Here is a 17301-nt window from a genome sequence, read left to right as displayed (position 1 = left end):
CTCCTCTACCTATCCTACCCAATCCTTCATCTAGTTCTTGCTAATTTCTATTTCTCAGTACAGCTTGACACAGATTTATGGAGGATATTCTATAAGCTCAGCATTCTACTAGGCAATAGGAGAATATGATAATGAACTAATAAATGTACAAATTGGGAACTGGCATATGTTCAGGCTGGGAAGTCTTCCAGCCTCGTTTACATTTTTATTTGTGACTACTACAGACCAAAAACTTTAAGACAGAGGGAGAAAGCTATTATAACCCAACAACTGGAGGTGTTATTGAATCAGTAGAGCATGTTGGGTGTTGGAGAGTGCCATGTATGCAGAGGACCCCATCTTGTAACTTTTAAAGTCCTGCACCAGCTAGGTATCACACAATCTAAATAAAAAGAGTAAAATTTCCAAGATTCTTCAAACATGTTAAGATTCTATGACTCTATGATTCTCATTTGTAGCTGAGTCCAATCTTGGAGGAGCCATTGCATTAGGTACATTCTCAAGATTCCTTCCAATTCCTGGATGATTCTATCCTGCTGTTGTCCTTTATGTACAGAGATGATTTTGCCTATCATTCTTAAACATTCTATACTTGATATTTACTCTATGCTGGGTACAGAAGATGATGGGCTGGCATCACCAGGAGTTGATGATTCCCTGGTGTATTGGTTTCCTAGGGCTACTGTAACAAATTACCACAAACTGTATGGTTAAAAACAACAGAAATGTATTGTTTTACAGTTCTGGAGGGTAGAAGTCCAAAACCAAGGTGCTGGCAGGGGTCTAGGGGAAGATCTTTCCTTGCCTCTTCCAGTTTCTGGTAGTCTCAGGCATTCCTTGGCTTGTGACAGCATAACTCCAGTCTCTGCCTCCATCTTTACATGGTCCTGTGTCTCTGTGTCTCCTCTCTTCCAGCAAAAATACCAGTCATATTGAATAAAGGCTTCACCTCATTTCAGTATGACTTTATCTTAATTACATTGGTAAAGACTCTAATTCCAAATAAGGTCACATTCACAGGTACCATGAGTTAGAATTTCAATATATCTTTTTGGAAAACACTATTCCATCCACAACATCTGGTGACCAACAATGTGTGTCTATATTTAGGAATAAAGCTTTGATAGGCAGCCATGAAACAGACCACAACAAAATGGTCCATAGGGGAAGAAATCATAATCTGACTAAACTGAAGTGTTTATCAATCGTGCTAACCAGTCATAAATATATTCACCCTACCACATTGTCTATAATCTTTCCCTTCCATTCCCTCCCCTCCCCTTCCCTTCCCTTTTACTTTCTTTTATCATGGAATAACATAGTTAAATATTTGGTGCTGGGAAATTTATGAGATGATCTGGATCAGAAAAAGATACTTTCCTGTAAGTAAGGTAAATATTGAAGTATTCATTAGTTTATTACACACCCGAAACCTAAGAAAGAGCTTACCAAGGCTTTTGTAACTGAGGATCTATTGCAAGTATCCAGATTTATATTTAGCTTTGAATTATACATACACACCCACATACACACATATTTTTAAGTAATTTAGCTTAGAGCATTATATGGGTGGTATTGTCTCTATTGCCATTATCTTGTGAGATAACTGGTGACATATTTCCCTAGCACAAGGAAACCAGTTAAAGTAATTGGAATTATTCTGTAAATTTGAATCAATGATGTTGCTCACTAATCTCAATCAATCAAAGCAAAGAAACTTAATTCACGTTTTTCTTACAGCCAGAAGAAGAAACTCTGGCAAAAGAGCTGTCCCATGATCATCCCTTCCCTCATAAATCATCTCCAGGTCTGCAATTCTCAGCTTTCACAGGAAAGAAAGGAGAGAAGACTATGCATTTGTTCAGGCTCATCGTGAGTTATAACACAGTCCAAAGAGTAAATGAACAAAAAATTATTTAAATAATTATCAGGAGAAAATTTCTCAAGAGGGGAAAGCTAATACATTATAAAACTGTGCTGGGGTGAGGATAAGGATGGGAGATACTGATAGGATTAAGTTGTTACAACAAACTCATGTTTTGTTTTAACCTCACTGTTTTGAATTTGGACTGATCATTGAAATTCTCTTTCCATGGGTCTACATGGCATGTTCACATCTGTTCTTATCAATGTCACGTTTCAAAAAAAACTTTTAAAAACAAATGGAAGTGACAAAGAATTTCTTGGAGACAGCAGGAGTGTCTAGTTGCACTTTCTAATTGAAAGGTCAGTAAAACATTCTCAATAGCACAGAAACTAAAAGGGAAATGTGAAATCTAATGGTGTTTGGTCAATGGAGCAAGGGATTTGTAATGGTGAAAGAAAATACAGATAAGTTATTTGGACTGTGCTTTTTTATATATCTCTTATCATAATTCAAGTTTAGAAACTATCTCAATTGTGATTTTGTTGGCTTAGTTTTGACCTGAACAAAAAGGATTTGCTGCTTTTGTTTCTTCTTTTTATTCAAATGGGACACACCCTCCTGGTTTTGAGAAATTTGATTGTTATATCTTAGTTAGAACCAAGCTGGATAAAGTACTCTTTCCAATTTTGGATGTTTAATTATGCTGGATTCTTACCAAAGACCTCAAGGGAGCCTTAACTTGAAAGACAAAGATGATTGTCAAGTGAGCTATAGATTAGGGTCTGATTCGTTGGTGGAAGTTCAATAAAATAGTTTAGGCAAAGGTAGATTTAATAAAGCAGACGAAAAAAAATAAAATATGTTTCTGAGAAATAAGCAAGGCAAAGCAAACACACAGAAACTCATTAAAGAAGCAGCCAATGAGCAATTCATAACCAATATCTGATATATAATTTAAGACCCAAAGGTCACTTAATATCAATTCTATTGCAACACATATGTGCTGAAATGTTCTTGAGTTTGCCTTGACTGTTTTTATTTCATGGATGTGTTTTTCCGGAGGTGCGCGTGCGCGCGCGCGCGCGCACACACACACACACACACACACACACACACACACACACACACACACACACACAATGGAAGAGTAAAATAGGATTTATCGGAAGGATTTACTTGGATTAATTAGGTAATAAAAGCATTTTCAAATTGCTAATTTACTAAGCAATGTCACTGGAATGCTGAATTACCTTACTTTTATTATGATGATTGAAAGAGATAAATGCAGGCCCAGTCACAAAACCGGTGAGAAGAGAGGCAGCAGTCATTCTTTGCATAATTACTGGTATTTGTCATCCTTGCCTTGAAAAGGGGATCATCAGTTTTTCTAAAGATTGTTTTCTTTGCTCCAGAGCTTCTTCAGAACGCTGTTTATCATCCACGTTGTCCTCATTTACCCAGCGACAATACACTACAAATATACTTTTCATTAGCCTATTTAACGAATTTAATTTTGGCTCAAAATGTTAATTAAAAAGTATACATTTCATTCTTATAAAGATTAAACTTAAAAAACTTAGTTCTCATGAGTTAGGTTAAATTATTGAAAGCATAGCTGAAAAACAGAGTTAATCATTGTGAAATTTATTATCACGAGCCTGGGGTTAATTGTGATCATCAATTATGATTAATTTTCCTATCCCTTTAAGAAAACAAAGGCTCAATAGCTTTATTTATATTTAAGGAGAAAGTTTTGAAGAAAACAAATGTAAAAGGAAACAGGAAGGAAGTTTGCCTCAAAGAGAAAAACACTGCGGAAAAAGCTGCTACATCAGTTATTCTAGCACTAGAAAGTAAATGAACATTTTATTATTTCTTGGCTTTTAAAAAGTATTCTTTGCCAAATATAAAAATTTTGCAAACCTGAAAGAAACAGGATCCATTTTCTACATAACCACATTTAATAATTTCCATGAAATTTACATTTTAGACCTATGGCCAAAATCCAAATTAAAACTTATAGGTTCCTAGTCCTAAATTCTGAGCCTGTTTTCTTAAGAAAAGCCTAAAAGACACTTTAAAACAACCTTAATTAATATAATTACAGAAATTTTAAATAACACATGCACACTAAATGTTTCTGTAAAACACAGCTGTTCTGTTATTTATATTTCGCTTTTAAAATTAGAAATGTGGCCATATATAAAGTAACTTTTTAAAAGAGTGAATCTGTTGTTTTCTGCATCATTACATTTTTAAAAACCCCTTACAACCAATTAGCTTGGAAATCTTATATTCATGTCTCTGAATATTGCTGCAGTTGTAGCAAAGAAAGCAGCACATCCAGGTATTTAATGTAACAGAAACAAGGCACAGGCAGCAACTTGTATCCTCTGGCAGTTGACATGCTAATTTCTTCGCCTCCTCTCTCTGGCTCACTCCACCCCGCTTCACCTACTCCCCTTCCCCCCAAGATACGAGGCACCCTCTGAGCCCTGAAAGGTGCCTTGCGGGGAGTGAAGAGACGCCGGAAGAGCGAGGGCAGAGCACGCGGTGCCCACACCCTTGGCTTCGGGGTGAATGCTGGCGGCTGCGGCTGGCTGGGGGAGAGGGGAACCGGTTAGGAGCGCAGGGTCGAGGTGGAACAGCCCCGCCCCCCAACTCTTGCGCTTAGGACTGGAGATCTGCTACATGCTGCGCTGGGCCCGCAGCCCCCGCTGGGCCCGGGCTAGGATGGGCGGGCAGGGGGCGGGGCGCTGCGCGGGCCGGCGGGAAAGGGGCGGGGAGGACAGCTTAGGCTCTGGCGGGCAGAGGGACGGCGGCAGAACCTGCGGGCTAGGTGGGTGACTCACTTGCAAGGAGGAAAGGAAGCGAAGACTGCTGCTGCCGGGGAGCGAGGAGATGCTTGGAGCCCAGAGGTCAGGCCGCTGCCACCTCCTTCTGCAGCGGAGATGGCGAAGCCAGCGGGCGCATGGTCCGCAACAGCGACCTTGCGCGCAGGTGGGCACCCCCGAATGCGGTGTTCTGCCCGGTCCCGGTCCGCAGCGTGCCCTATGCCCTCCCAGTCTACTGAGCTCGCGGACGAGGGCTGGGCAGGTCTGGGAACTAGAGGAAGGTGCACGGCCCCTTGGTGTGCACGTTTGTGCGCGCGCGCTGTGCTAGGTGGGAAAGAGGTGCGGAAAAGCTGCCTCCTTCAGGATTTTCTCCCTCGGGTCTCACTGTCCCCATCCCCACCTTTTTTCTGACGAGCTAAGCACCCGAGCGGCTTTGAAGGACTGCGACCTCTTCCCCCCGCCCGCAATCTTGGTGGTGTTTGCAGTTCGCCCCCATCTTAACAATCCGCACCCAGCAACCATCAGGATGCCCCTTGCTCTGGGCCCTCGAAACTGTAGGAACCTTGAGAGGAGACATAGTGGTGGTAGGATCAGCGGGTTGTGTACGAGGAAGGCAAGAGTTACTGGAGTATTGTCTGCCGGGGGTCCGGTGCCTGATTCCGTTCCTCCCTGTCGCTTCAGGGCCAGAGTGGGGGTTGGGGGGTTGGAAAGGGTTTGCTGAACTTATTTCTGATGGCTGAATGTGCACATGCACTTGGCGCCTTGTGCACGTTTGGACGAGGGTTTAATGGAGACACGTGGGAGCAGGAATGGTTGCTGGCGGGCCTCCAAAATAGCCTCTTGAGATGGCCCAGCGCATATTCGGGGTTGAGAAGGAAGGGAGAGTGTGAGTGTGTATGAATGTTCGTCCTAGGGAGAAAGGAGAGTGGCTCCAGGAGATTTGATTTTTCTTGGATTTGCTGCAGTTCCTTAAACCAAACCAGTCTTTCGGGCGTTAAAGTAAATTACCGGTAAGTGGGGACGGATCTCTGGTGGGAATTAAAAGGCCGCCGGGTTTGCGGAGTAGCGAGTTTCCCGGGCTTGCTAGTTGAGTGGCTTCTGGCCCTATCTCACCTAGTGGGTGGGGGTGGGGTGGGGTAGGTTAGGGGTGGTGCACGTGTCTTTGGCTTAAGGTGCTGGAGCTGGGGCATTATTCTTTGTAGGCTATGGGACTTGGAGGAGGTAAAAAGCTGTGCAGCACAGTCTTATTCTCAATTAACTCTGGAATTTCAGTGCCTGTCTCTATGCCTCTGTCTTCTCTCTGTTTCTATCTCTCCCGCCCCCGCCCCCCCACACACTCACATCCTAGTGGTGTGGTCTGCCTGTCTCTCTGTCTCTGTCTCATCCCGGCGCGCGCGCGCACACCATGTCTCTGTCTCTCTTCTCTCTCTTGCACACCCACAAACTCATACGGCCTCCCCCCGCACACACATCTTGGTTGGGTCTGTTGTTCTAAATTAACTCCAGATCTCAGTCTCTGTCTCTTTTTCTCTTCCTCTCTCAGATCTGTGTATTTCTCTTGCGCGCGCGCGCGCACACACGCGCACACACGCGCACACACGCGCGCACACACATACTCCTCATCTCATGACTGCTTTTGACTCACTGATAGTTGCTCATAGATCTTTATTCATAGTTTGTTTTGCTCATGGATTTATTTTTATTCATCTGATTTTTTTTAAAGAAAAAAAGACCTACCTGTATTAAAATCTGTAGGGTGTCAGAAACACCTTTGAGCACTCCTCATTCTCATTCGAATTAGGAATAGGGCAGTATGATGAAAATACCCCATGTAACAGCTGTTTATATTGGACAAAGCTCTGGTTCATGTTAGAATTAATATTTTAAATTGACGTTTTACAACCACGTGACAAAATAACCTTTGCCTGCATCTCTTCATCTCTCTTTGTGTTAATTTATAGAATTCTTGATTACTCAATTAACAAAGTGGTCAAGTTATCTTCTAATTTTAAACAACAGGTCTTGAAATGGTTGGCATGCAGATGGGTTCTGTGACCCCATCTGTTTAATAAACCGAACAGAGTGGTGTTGATCTGAGACAAGTACGTTTTGATTTCTAAATAACTTTTCAAACCACTGGGGTAGAGGGGCTCCTTACATATTTTCCACACAGGAGAAAGAACACTACTTGGAACAAATATTTTGCCACTTTCCCCCCACTTGTCCCGGTTAGATGCCTAGAAAAGATGAATGGTTGATGAATCATACATGGTTTACTTCCCTTTTATGTCTATAGGTGGCAGTGTAGAAGCCAAAACGGAGCTTGTAGAAGTGGTTTCTGAAAAATGAGTGAATGTACATGAGTAAGCAAGCATAGGAATCTGAAAAACCACAGGTATGTAAAATAATTAAGCCACCTCTCCAGCTTTATAATTATTGCATTCCAATATCTTGACTTTTATATAGACTTTTATGAAATGAAAGATATTTGAGGTGTTCTCAAAGGAAAAAAGTGTATTCTATTTCAGACAATGTATTTAAATAAAAATACTGCATGTCATCATTGCATTACTTGTTACTGCTCTAAAAAGGAAGCATTATTCTATTGTGACCATGTGGCTTTGCATTTAACCTAGGTATTGCTTGATACTTTTAAAAATTTCGGGTGGTGAACACAATGCTATATACAGATGATGTATTATTGAATTACACTTGAAACCTATGTAGTTTTATTACCAATGTCATCCCCATAAATTTAATAAAAATAAATAAATAAAAAATAATAAATAAACAAATAAATAAATAAATCATTAGGAACACATACAAAATTTTCCTAAAGCCGTATAAGAACTGCCAATTGTCCTGAATAATTTCATTTGGAACACTGTTAATAGTCACCCAGTTGAGCCAACATAACAGTATCTGTTTTTTATAAAAACTGCATCTCACTGTTGACTTGCCATCTCACTCTTGACTTGCCATCTCACTCATCGGAATACTGATGCATTAGGTGGCTTTTACACCAGCTCTTTTGTTTTTAATTATCTTGTCATTTTTTCCCTCCTACCTTGCTGCTTTTCTAAGCCCAACATATAAGAGGTACCTTCATAATTCACCCACTTGACTGAACTAATGACAGGCTTAATATAGGATCAAAGACAATCAAGGTTGAAAAGTTTTTCAGTGTGACACAATTCAAAAGAATTTGCCTTTGATTATCATTAAAATGTAATATTTTGCATATTAAGGCCCTTTAAAATTATGGTTGACATACAATATTAGTTTCAGGTTTACAACATATTAGATTCAGTGTTAATATTCCTTATGATGTGATCACCAGAATAAGTCTAGTAATCATCTGTCACTATACAAAGTTATGGTAATATTAAGACCCCCTTTTAACAACTGGGCAGCAGCACACTGTTATTTAGAAGAAGCCAGAAGAGGAAAAATAGTTACTTTTGTGGATTTTTATTTTCCTTCCTTAGAATGGGTAGGGGGAGGTATAGCTAATGCTGTTGTCTCAGGCTGTAAAGGATCAAGCATCAAAATGGCTGTTAGGGAGAATGAAACTTTCTCTTTATTCAAGGGTTATATGCATTTATTACAGTGTCAGAATGTGATATCTTGTGATTTTTGACATTCTGTATTTACAGCTGAGGAAAGATTTGTTTAGCTCTTACCAATGAGAATGTAAAAATCAGATGGCATTCTTGAAGCTTTAAAAAAAAGATGAAATTGAACACCTAACCAGTAGAAAGCAAATTGAGAACTCTGGCTCAAAGTATAGACTCAACTAAAGACTGAAAGTTTCTATCGTAAATAATGCTACAATGAACAAACGAGTGCATATATATTTTTGATTTAACGTTTTGAATTTCTTCAGGTATTTCTGGGTCATAAGGTAGTTCTATTTTTAATTTTTTGAGGACCTGCCATACTATTATGCTAAGTGAAATAAGTCAAAGATAAATACTATGCGATTTCACTTATGCATGGAATCTAAAGAACAAAGTAAATGAAGAAACTAAAAGAAAACAGACTCATAGATACAGAGAACAAACTGGTGATTGCCAGATGGGGAGAGGGTTTGGGGGACTGAGTGAAAAAGGTGAAGAGATTAAGAAGCGCAAATTGGTAGTTATGAAATAGCCATGGGGATGTAAAGTACAGCATAGGAATATAGTCAATAATATTGTAATAACAATGTATGATGCCAGGTTGGTACTAGATTTATCAGGTGATCACTTTGAAGTTATATAAATGTCTAACCACTATGCTATACACTTGAAACTAATATAAAATAATATTGAATGTCAACTGTACTAAAAGTGACAGAAAAAAGACAAAGAAACATGTAAGTTTGCACTGCATGGGACTTAGATTCGTTATCTGACTCAGAAAACTGGGAAATAACTAATCCCACAGTGTATCTAAGAGGAATGGGGTATAATTTTCTATGTCAGAAAATAAAAGAGCATGGTTGAGATTTTATTTCCTATTTTCGAGTTACAGCATTCTCATTATAAAGACATAAGGTGCTTTAGAGATATATTATTTTTGAAGTATAACGTACATACGAAAAAGTGTAAAATGCATTAATCAAAAGTACTGCTCAATGAATTTTTACATGTGTATACACCGATGTGATCACCACCAAGTCAACATACAGAACATTTCCAGCGCCCCAGAAGATTTCTTCCTCTTTCCCCTTCTGGTCAGTTTTCATCCTATTTTCAACCTAAAGGTAATCATATTATGATTCTTTTTTCACACTGTAATTTTTAAAAACTTTATCTGCTAGTTTCGTTTGCTATTAAGCTTCATATGAATAGTATCATAAAAGGGACTCTTGTATATATCTTTTGCATAATATAATGTCTATGAGATTCATCCATGTTTGTACTTCATTCTTTTCTGTTGTTGAGTAGTAACTCCATTGTATGGGTATATCACAACTTATCTATTTTCCTGTTGGGTCTTTATATTATTGCCAAGGTGGCCAGTATGAATAAAGCAGCTGTGAATATTCTTGCTTGTTTTTTTTTTTTTTTTTGGTGCATATACTCACTCATTTCTCTTGAGCATATACCTAAGAATGAAATCACAGGATCATAGAGTAGCCTTACAAGTAGCTTTAGTAGATATTACCAGTTTTCCAAAGTGATTGTATCAATTTAAATTCCACGAGTAGTGTACAAGAGTTTCAGTTGCTCTACATTTTTATTAACACTTGGTTTTGTCAGTCTTTAATTTTAGCTGTTTGTGGGAGGGGCGTAGTGGCATTTCCTTGTGAGTTTTTTTAAATTTAAAATTTTGTGTGGTAAAATATACAAAATATAAAATTTACCATCATAACCATTTTTAAATGTACTGTTAATGGTTTTAAGTATATCCACATTGTTGTGTAACCATCACCATCCATCTCCAGAACTCTTTTCATCTTGGAAAACTGTAACTACCCATGAAACAATAAATTTCCATTCTGTCTTCCAGCCCCTGGGAATCACCATTCTGCTTTCTGTCTGTATGAATTTAACTTTAAGTATTTCATACCAGTAGAACCATAGAATATTTGTTATTTTGTAACCAGCTTATTTCACTTAGCATAATGTCCATAAGATTCATCTATATTCTAGCTGTAGCATGTGTCAAAATGTCCTTCCTTTTTAGGCTGAATAACATTCCATAATATGCATATGCCACATTTTGTTTATCCATTTGTTGGTGGACACTTGGGTTGCTGCCACCTTTTTGCCATTGTGAATAATTACTGCTATGAACATGGATGTACAAATATTTCTTCAGGACTGCTTTTAATTTGAGGGGGAGGTACATACACAGAAGTAGAATTGCTGGATTATATGGTAATTCTATTTTAATTTGTCGAGGGACCACCATAATGTTTTCCAAAGCTGCTGCACCATTTTATATTCTCAAGAAAGTACAGACGTTTTAGTTTATCCATATCCTTGCCAACACTGGTTATTTTCTGTTTTTTTTTTTTTCCTTTTTAACAGTAGCCATCCTAATGGATATGGGTGGTCCTTATGGTTTTAATTCATTTCCTGGTGCATAATATTGTTAATGACATTTCACAAGCTTATTGGCATTTGGATATTTTCTTGCCAAATTCCTGTTAAAATCCTTCGCCCATTTTTGAGTTGGATTGTTTTTTAAAATTTCTTTGTCAGAGTTCTTTTATATTCCACATGAGTACTTTGTCGTATATGTGTTACAAATAATTTCCCCGTTTGTGATTTGCCTTTTCACTGTCTCATGGTATCTTAGATGATTTTTAATGAAGTCCAATTATCACTTTTTTTTCTTTTATGGCTATTGCTTTTTGTGATTTATTTATGAAATCTTTGCCTACTTTGGGATTATTTTTTAAAATGTCCTTTTAAGTTACTGAAAATATGTAAAGGCAATCTGTTTGGAAGATGCAGTAAATTTAGTATTAACATATTTCAAATAAGTGCCTTATGAACGTTGGGGATGTTCTTTGCTGTAGCAGGTGCCAGAGGAAGGGTTTGAAAAAGTGGGTTTTTCAATAAGATACATGGACACAGATGCTGTTACTCAAGTGGCCCCTGTCACTGTCTCCCCCCTAATACTGATTATGTCCTCAGAGGGCCCCTCTAGAGTAGGCCCAGGGAAGATTCAGGTGATGACTTGGCTAGAAGAAAGTGGCAAAATGTATGGGCGTCCATGTTTCCTTAATTCATAATCTACACATGCTGAATCATCCTTATCCTTCCCCTCCCCTCTTCCATCCCCAAGGAGGGGTTCCTGCTATTTGGTGCTACTTCTTTCCTTTGCCTTTGAATATCAATGTCCCTCAGGATTCTGCCATTTATTAGCTTTCTCTTCTCTATTACATCTTTTTTCTGGATGCCCTGTGTTCATATTCACTTTCATGTCTTGAGCTGTCCTTCTCCCTCTGCCCTGTGTTCTAAAGACTCCTCAGGTCTTTATCTCATGCTCCCACCACCTGTCCCTTAACATAATGCCCAGATCTGTATCCTTATCTATCTCCTGGACATATCCCACTGGATATCTCACAGGTGCCTTTATAAAAAAAAACGAACTACAAAAAAAAACATGTTCCTCACCAGTCTGCTCCTTTGCTTTTCTGCCTTAATACATCTGCGATTAATCTGGCATCCCAGAGTAGAAATCTTGTCACTGTCCCTGATCCTCCCACATAACTTATATGACCCTCACAGCCCATATTTAGTTGGTTGTCAAGGCTGCTGGGTCTCCTGTCACTGAAACATCTTTCAAATGCCTCTTTCTTCCATTTGCACTAATGCATAGTTCGGTTCCCTTTACAATTGTAGCCATAGCCTCCTAACTGATCTCTCTGATTCTTAAACTCTTGCCTCTAATCCTCCACTTGTCATCAGTTTTCTTTTCTTAAAATATAGATTTAATCATGTCATTTCCTACTTAAAAATGATTTGTAGCTCTCGGCCTACAAGAGGCATTCAAATCATTTAGTATGATTTACAGTATGACACCCTTCATTATTTGTCTTCAACCTGCTTTTTCTGTTCCATCATCTGCCATTTCTTCCCCACACACCATCTGTCCTAAACTATTTTCCATTCCTAGGACATTCCTTGAGTTCTTTCCTGCATCTACTTTTGCACATGCTGTTTTTTCTGCTTCTGATGTCCATTCCTGTTCATTGGTGACTTTATATTTTTTTCTTTAAAAACCAGTTCAAATGTGACCTCTTCTTTGAGTAAGTAGACCTTATTCATACTTCTTTTAGTGTAGTTAGAAGAGATGACTCCATAATTGCAGGCACTATTGTGTATTAATTCATGAAGAATTAGTTCCTTACTATATCAGTTGGTTTTTGCTGCTTAACAAACTACTGCAATATCAGTTTGGTTAGTGCTTTAAAACAACCAGCATTTAGTTAGCTCTTGGTTCTGTGAATTGGCAATTTGGGCAGGACTCAGCTGGGCAGTTTTTTGAATCTGGGAAGAATTTCTGCTGTGTGGTTTTGGGGCTGGCTCATTTAGGATGGCCTCAGCTCCTCTCCAAATGGTTTCTAATCATTAACCAGGCTGGCCCAGGCTTGTTCACGCAATAGATAGCGGAGTTCTAAGAGAGAATGGGGAGGCATGCAAGGCCCCTTGAGGGCTAGGCTTGCAACTGGCACAATGTTACTTTCTTTGAATTCTGTTAGCTAAAACAAGTCACAAAGCCAGCCCTGGTTCAGGAGGTGAGGAAATAGATTTCCTTTATCTTGAAGATGGGAGCTGTAGTCATGTTACAAGGAGCACAGACAGAAGAATAATTACAGCCATGTTTACAAGTAATCTATTACATTTACCTAGGAACAGGAATATGAGATTAGGCCAGGCTTGGTCCAGAGGGTTAATTCCACTTAGGTCACAAGCTGGGAGGATAGTTATGACTGACTAATTGTACCTAATTACATCTAAGATGAACCCAACTATGGCAGCCCCATGGTTCTTAACATCCTCCTTTGGCCCTCACCTCAAGTTCCATGTCCTTCCCTTTTATCCAAAGCATATTTAAGACAACTCCAGTTTCTTTTTTTGGCTTTGATGTTCTCGGATGGGGAGAAAGGAGAAATATTTCTTTCCTTCACTCTGGAAGCTGCTGTGGACACCCTTGGGCATTGGGGACCTTATCATTATGGAGCACTCTTGAGTATTTGGTATTGATTTGTCTCGCATCCAATTTAAAAGGCCTTTTTGGGAAAGGAGAATGTCAAGAAATGAAGAGATCTGTTTGGGGCTGTTTATCTGTGTTTTCCCTCATCATGTGTGATAATTGAAGATATCCTCTTACTGAGAAACAGTAGTAGTTTACACAATCTGAATGTGCTTTTACAGCTGTTATAAACTATCCGGAGTAGAAGCATGAATTTAAATGTTTTCGATTTATTACCTATTAAAAGATCATTTTTAAGCACTAGAGTACATTAGGAGGAAGTATTGTTGTAATAGACATGTAGAAATTTAGTTGAAATATATATTGAATTGAAGTATATGTTAGTAAAATACACTTAGTTGAAACATACATAAAGTGACCCCATTTTTCCAGAGATAGTATAATAACCATGGATAGGTTTGAGTTTTATCCAGAACTTGGTTTTAGTAAACATCTGTAAGTTTCAGTAGAGCTGTTAGAAGTAGTTAAGGAAAACATAAATTTTACATCATTAGAGCCCATTTCTACTAATCTTAGAGATCATGATAAACTGAAGTGACCAAAAAGCATAAAATAGGAGGCACTTAAAGGGCTTTAAGACCCCTTGTGACCTCTTAATGATCTCTCGTGTTTCCCTTCTGCCTTGGTCCACTTCCAGATTGGTCTCCAACACAGGCATGAAGAATCCACAACTTGAGCAATCCTGTCAGAATAACAGATTTGCTACTATTTATGGGTGAAAATAGAACTTGCACTTATTTTAAAAACATCTTGAAATTTTTTCTTATGCCTTATTTTTCCTTTTATTTTCAGAGAACAAAAGATTTAGTTCATATCTTGCTGTACTCTACAGATTGGTTTCTAATTGAATCTCTATATTGCATTTGCTGTTCATTTAAAATGACAGCATAAATTCAAATGGCAATAGTTAAATATTTTTAGAAGACCATGACAATTTTGAGTTAGAAAATCAGTATTTTTATCCCATAGCAATTTCTCAAATCAATTTTAACATTAAAATAGAATAGTAGTTGAGATAGCATTTATAGGTAGTCATGTTTTGTTTTTCTAAAAGTGCTAGTTTGATATTATAGACAAGTGTAAAATATTTTATGGATTATATTCCCAACATGTTGTATAATGTGAATTCTCCATCCTAAGTTATAGTATACTGATGTATAAATTCGTAGTTTATATGTACCCCACTATGTAGAAAGAGAGAAAAAGAACTTAGACATCCTCCTTCATAAGGTTAAAATACTAGCAAATATGAAAATCATAAGTAACTATAGAGCCGATGTTTATTGAAATAGCCATGTAGGACAGTGGCTTGAATTCTGTAGGACAATGACTAAGAAGAAATATTTACACTGAGGAAGGTTGTGATATAGCGAACTAATGAATTCAAGGTGCCACATTGACTGGTGTTAGTGGGCATGCTGGACTTTTAAATGGGGATTTAAAAACACACATTTAAGATGGACTAGATAGAAGCAGTCACTCCCCTGTTTGAATACTAATCTCCACATTGGAAAATGTTTAAAGTGATTAAAATGTTTAAAATATTTTGTAAATATTATGTATTTGTTCCTGATTAAGATAACAAAATTTTCTTATTGTTGTGCCATTGTCAGTATTTTAAGTCTTCTGAAGGAAGGCTCGGGCATAGAGGTTAAGATTTGGGGCTGCAGAGGCTGCTTTGCCTGGCCGGTTAGCCCAGCTGTGTATGCTAGAGGGTCTGGGACTGTGTTTGGGCAATGAAAACAAAAATAAAACATGGCAGGTATTTGAGCAGGAAAATATAAGGGAGGAAAACAATGGAGTCTTAAGTAATTTCATAGAGAGAAAGAGCTATAGCTGTTTTAGCCATCATGATGCCCCAGATTTTTGTAGGAGAAAGAACAGATGATATTTTTCCTTAAAACAGCTTTGGAGAGTAAAAAGCCATGGGCCTTGAGGGAGACACCCGGTACCCGAGTGATAAAGAATCTATGCAGAGGATTGGCTATTGGTGGCAATGTGCGATCTTTTCATGGTGGCAATGTGGGATCTTTTCTTTTAGTTATCATTGTGTATGGGATCTTTTCTTTTAGTTATCATTGTGTATGATGATACTATGCATATTCTTACTTCCATTAATGAAGAAAGGCCTTGAGACTCACAGAAATAACCTGACTCTTGGGGCTTAAGTGATAGCCCCTGGCCACATCTTTCTCTGCATCTTTGACATGTGTTTCTGCTCTGCCTGTGAACATCAGGTGTAGTCACAGTGTGTGTGTGTGTGTGTGTGTGTGTGTGTGTGTGTGTGTGTGTGTGTGTGTGTAGGGGCCCTTCCCAGTGATCAGTGATGACACTGGGTTTCCATATCTGTGTGGTTAGAATGAATGAGTACCTAGTGTACTGTATTTTGTTTGCATTACTAGCAATGATTTCTCATTACTATCAATCAAAATATATATATTCATAAAAGTCAAAATAATTCACCAAGAGCTTTAACCTTGGATTGGATTTGACCTTAAGACTGGCCTGATGTTGGAATCAGAAGGCTGGGCTAGAAGTCAGGAGGCAGCTGTTCTGATTCTCAGTTGGCTTCTAAATAGCTATTTTGCTGGGCACATCGTTCTTACTGCTCTGGGCTTCAGTTTTGTCGGAATATTTATCGCTAAAGTCTCATCTTCTTGGTTGTATTTTTTTCTCCTGATTTCAGTAAACTCTACTATAAAACTCATATTGAGATTAAAATTTTTCAATTTCTTAAAATGTGGAGTAACATTATTTATTATAAGATTAGTGAAATGATATCAGTGGCCAGGTGGAAACTAGTAGGCAATCATCCATAATAATATATTCAAATTTGTTATTGCAGGGTTTTCCTGTACTTGGTCACAAGTAGAGTGATTACAACCCTACTAAAGAATGTAAACTTTATTGTTGAGTTAGGATGGTTTGGGCGCCCCCCACTGTCCTTATCATAACCTCTTCAAGAATGGGAAGGCTAACTTGTATTGGGGGATACTACATGATTTTCTCAGTGCTTGCCATATTTTGTACTAAGCATTTGAAATTCACAAGTCCAAGTGTGATTTTTCTAATATTCATCCTACTTTGGTCTGTTGAGCTTTATGAATTTGAAGGTTGATGCCTTTCATCAGGATTGGAACATTCTCAGCCATTGTCTCTTCAAATATTGCTTCTATCTACCCTTTTCTGTTTCTTACTTTTTCTGGCTCCAGTTAAGTGGTCAAGAGATCGACCCTTCCAGGTTTCTTACAATCTGTTCTTTTTTTTCTTTCCCTTTTTCTATTTGAGTTTTAATATGGGTGTTTTCCATTGACTTTTATTTTCAAGTTTACTAATTCTGCTTTTTGCTCTGTCTAGTCTGCTATTGAATCTATCTAATGAGTTAATTTCAGATACTATATTTTTCATAATTTCAGATATTTTATTTTTCTAGATGCCCATATGATCTTTTAATATAGATACTAGGTCTCTTTGAAATTCTCCATCTTTTCATCCATTTCTTCCCTTTTTCAATTATTTTCTTTAACAAATTAGTCTATTATTTTAAAGGTCTTGTTTACTGAATCCAATAATCTGGATCATCTGTGAGTCTGCATCTATTGTCTTTTTTCTCTTGAGTATTGGTTACATTTTCTTGTAACTTTTGTCATGTCTAATAATTATTTTATATCAGATATTATGTGTTAAACAATTTTACTACTTATAGATTACATCTTTCTCCAGAGAGGAAATCCTCCTTTTCCTCTGTTTGGTAAATATAGTGATCACTTACTCCATCAAGAATTGAGATAGTCAAGGCCAGGTTGCAATTTTAGGAAGACTTAATTTGGCTGTAGTTGGCTGTGCTCCTCACACATGGCTCTCCTGGGCCTTTGATTGAAA

General features: G+C 38.1%; 1 long non-coding RNA gene across 14 annotated transcripts in view; it reads left to right on the top strand.

The window, feature by feature from the left end:
• Window positions 1-4656: 4656 nt before the first annotated feature.
• LOC105305443 overlaps window positions 4657-17301 on the top strand; it is a 183879-nt gene continuing 171234 nt past the window's right edge. For 5 of the 14 annotated variants that reach the window (XR_002777208.1, XR_002777200.1, XR_002777202.1 and 2 more), the window contains exons 1-3: window positions 4657-4867; window positions 6998-7096; window positions 9363-9448. This is a non-coding gene — a long non-coding RNA (uncharacterized LOC105305443). The remainder of the gene's footprint in view (window positions 4868-6997; window positions 7097-9362; window positions 9449-17301) is intronic. The other 9 variants (XR_002777201.1, XR_002777207.1, XR_002777205.1 and 6 more) reach the window with 5 other exon arrangements.

This window comes from Pteropus vampyrus, unplaced genomic scaffold, assembly GCF_000151845.1.
Source record: "Pteropus vampyrus isolate Shadow unplaced genomic scaffold, Pvam_2.0 Scaffold387, whole genome shotgun sequence".
NCBI classification, from domain to species: domain Eukaryota; kingdom Metazoa; phylum Chordata; class Mammalia; order Chiroptera; family Pteropodidae; genus Pteropus; species Pteropus vampyrus.
Note: the sequence above shows the minus strand (reverse complement) of the source record. Positions and strands in the feature narration are given on the sequence as shown.